Source organism: Haliotis asinina, chromosome 1 (assembly GCF_037392515.1).
Source record: "Haliotis asinina isolate JCU_RB_2024 chromosome 1, JCU_Hal_asi_v2, whole genome shotgun sequence".
Taxonomy (NCBI): Eukaryota; Metazoa; Mollusca; class Gastropoda; order Lepetellida; family Haliotidae; genus Haliotis; species Haliotis asinina.
The window spans coordinates 86,531,933-86,536,197 of NC_090280.1; positions in this window are offsets into that span (position 1 = coordinate 86,531,933).

The window sequence follows — 4,265 nt, forward strand, 5'->3', positions numbered from 1 at the left end:
CTGATTTTTGTACTGGTGTCGCGCAACGCGCTCGTTTAATGAGGCTCTATAGTGATGGTACACATGGACGGTATTTTCGTATTTGTGAGTCGGGAAAATCATGACGACACTTCCATTCCGAAGCAAAGGTGAATCTCAAACATTGTGCTTGATGTCAAATATTATAACAGCACGTTTCGACCAAACTGTTAACTACTAGGCTTGCCATGACGTCAAAAGAATGGTGAGGAGCTTTTACTTTTTAGAGGGGTGAGGGTGACGGTGAGTTTAGTTTTACGCCGCACTCAGCAATATTCCAGTCATATGGCGGCGGTCTGTAAATAATCGAGTCTGGACCAGACAATCCAGTGATCAACAACATGAGCATCGATCTGCGCAATTGGGAACTGATGACATGTGTCAACCAAGTCAGCAAGCCGGACCACCCGATCCCGTTAGTCGCCTCTTACGACAAGCATAGACGCCTTTTTATGGCAAGCTTGGGTTGCAGAAGGCCTATTCTACCCCGGGACCTTCACGGGTCTACTTTTTAGATGTCGGAATATTTTATTCTAGGATATTTCTATATAGCAACTTGTCCTCGCTCAAGGCGCTAGTATTTGTTTCCCTCCATCACTGGATGTCAATTTCAGCGTCACATCGTATTATCAATCTCAACTCTATGTGGAGTATACAACTCTTGCTGCCACAAGGCGCACCGAGTTTACTGTGGCTCTCTCATCGTAACGATGCGCACATCCATCGATGTGACCAGTTCGATGGACTGAGACGCATACTGTGGCCAAGTTTACTGCACGTTGTTGTACCCGCAACTATGTGTTTGCACGTATTCCATCTGGTCATACACCAATGCATCCGTGGGTTCTGTAGTGCAAGGGTTTGTGAGCTGTACACTAGGGGTTGTGACAACACGGAAATAGTCAGCACACAAAACTGACTCCAAGGTTTTTACACCAGGTCACTAGTGGGCTGGATCCCGACACCTCAACCTCTTTGAATCGGAAAAGTGGAAAATTGTACAAGAATCAAAATTAGAAAATAAATACAAACAATTACAGCTTAAAATTCTTCGCACAACTTTGCCTTGCAATTTATATCTAAACAAATTAAATGTTAAAGATAGTAAACTGTGTGAACACTGTGGCAATGTTATAATAATATAATTAATACAATCTTATAATGCGCCTGTACCACACCCTAAGGCATGCTCAAAGCGCTACAAAATATTTACAATGGCGCATTTACAGCTGAAATAATTAGTAGTACGCTGTGAAAAAGTGAGATTTCAGTCTGGACTTAAAATGTCAGTTGTGTTCGAGCTTTTAATGACACAAGGGAGAGAGTTCCAAAGCACAGGTGCAGAGTACGAGAATGACTGGTAGCGGAAGGATTTCACTTTGTAGGATGGGGTGACCAGTAGATCTTGAGTGTTTCTGCTCAAATCGCGTGCGGGGACATGCGGATGCAGGAGTTCAGACAGGTAGGAGGGAGCCAATCCATGGATGCACTTGTACGTCAAACAGAGGATCTTGAAGTCAATTCTGGCCTTAACTGATAGTCAATGCAGCTCTTTCAACAAAGGTGTTATATGGGAACGTTTAGAAGTCTTGCTGATGATGCGGGCAGAAGTGTTTTGTATCTTTTGAAGTTTCTCAAGGAGGGTAGAACTGAGGCCTGAAAGGATGCTGTTGCAGTAATCAAGCCTTGATGTAATAAGAGTTCGAACAAGGGCTTCAGTTGCAGCAGTTGCTCGGTTTTGCCGGATGTTACCAATGGATTTCAGGTGAAAGTAGCAGATCCTGCTCAAACGATTAACATGCGCATCCAGAGTCAAGGAAGAGTCAATGTGGACACCCAAATCCTTAACAACTTCAGAGTCAAGGAAGAGTCAATGTGGACACCCAAATCCTTAACAACCTCAGAGTCAAGGAAGAGTCAATGTGGACACCCAAATCCTTAACAACTTCAGAGTCAAGGAAGAGTCAATGTGGACACCCAAATCCTTAACAACTTCAGAGTCAAGGAAGAGTCAATGTGGACACCCAAATCCTTAACAACTTCAGAGTCAAGGAAGAGTCAATGTGGACACCCAAATCCTTAACAACTTCAGAGTCAAGGAAGAGTCAATGTGGACACCCAAATCCTTAACAACTTCAGAGTCAAGGAAGAGTCAATATGGACACTCAAATCCTTAACAACTTCAGAGAACTTGATGTCTGCATCTGCAACTTTAATGGTCACATGCAACAAAAAAAAATCAAACACAATTAAAACACAATTATGACTTATTCAGGACATCTAATATATATTGCTGCTTGTTAAAAAACAAATAAACAAAATTATAAGCGTACAATCGCGATTCAAAAGTACTGTATTTTGTATATGTACAGAAAGATGATCTGTTTGATGGGCATTTTGGAAGTATGGCTAGTCACAAGATTGTTTATGGATAACAACTTCTTTTGTTGTGCTTGGTGCATCGTTTCAGTATGGATTCATATACTGTTGTCAAACAAAATCATATACACTAAAAGAAGTTGTTATCCATAGAGAATGTATATAGAGATGTTAGGTTTTTGTAAATACACGCTCTCTGAATTTGAGTTCGATCAAATCAAAAATCAAATCAGCAGAGATGGTGAACTACTGCGTGACTGGAAAGTGTCTTTCGTCCAAGTACAAAGCAGGACTTGAAACTGACAAGAGTTTGCACCAGTTTCCGTCAAATCCAGTCATCCGAAAAAAATGGCTGTAGTTTGTTTGCAACCCACCGACATAAAAACTTGTCATGTGTACAAGCATCACACCTGCCTAAGTACATAATGTGACAGAGACTGGACTCGGGTGCACGAGTCATAAATCAATTTATTTTGTTTATAGCGAATAGCCTGATAGGTGTTAAGTTCAAATTGCATGTGGTCAATGATTGAAGCTGTCTATTGTATATTGTCTTTAGCAGACAGGCAGGCAGACATATAGGTGTCAATAAACCAGACATTGAGTTTTCTCTGTGACAGAGGCTGCTTACTACAATCAACAAGCTTTTTTTTATGTAACGATTAGATTATTTACTTGCTTGTGTACACAACCAAGATTAGACCACTGCTCATGACCCCATACTCCGAGCATGCATACTGTTTCAAGCTCCGCGAACCTATTCACTGCGCATGCGTTATGGGTGCAGAGCAGCAACCAGTTTTTCTCCCAGCGCTGGGGGATCTGCAAAGTTGTGATTTACGTTGCCTGTGACCTGTTTTGACTTTGTTGAGTTGTTGCTTTGTACCAACGAGAACTTCTGTTTTAGTTTCACTGAGTTTAAGCATATTTGTTATCATACAGCACTTGTTGTCCTGTGTACATTTAACTATGCAGTAAAGAGATGTGGTGAGATCTGACATGTGTAAGGTTTTCAGGAACTGAGTGTCACAAGCATATGTATGGTGAGAAACTGTGTAGTTTGTAGTAATCATTCCGACATATCCAGTATACAATACAAACAGGACCGGACCAAGGACTGATCCCTGTGGAACACCACATGTGATAGCAGCACCTTTAGATATCTCGCTATCAATGACACCAAATTGCTCTCGGTCAGACAGATAAGATGACACCCATTGAACTACATTGCCTTCAAGTCCGTACTGTTGTTTGAACCTAGACAGGAGTCGATGGTGGTCACTTGTGTCGAAGGCAGACAACACTAGAGCAGCAATCCTACCATCATCGACAGCACATCGGAGCTCATTCGTCACTTGCAGTTGGACAGTTTCTCTTCTATAGCATTGCCGATACGCCGACTGGAATTCATCCAACAGAAAATGTTTGGAGAGATGGCCTTTAAGCCTCACATGTACAGCCTTCTCAGTTGGAAACGAAGGATAAATTTGAGTCAAGTCGAACGTTCTGAAGATTCTGAGAGTCAAGATCTGTTTTTTTTTCAGCAGAAGTTTTGCTACAGCGTATTTAAACCTGTTACACTGCTCTCCACAGGGAAGCAGGCTTCCCCATACTACCCTCCATACTGTGAAGACAATATTTCCTCTTAGCGGAGATGATTACAGAGGTGGTAGCATTTCGGCACTGTTGATACGTCTGCCTGTGAATTTCCAGGCGTGTCTTACGCCACTGACGTTCAGCTCTGCGCCGTTGAGTCTTGGGGCGACGAATCGACTCGTCATACCATGGAGCGTGAGGACGGAGTATCACCTTCTTCTCAACTGCCGGAGCATGCTTATCTAGGAGAGATGTGAGGGTGTCATGGAAGT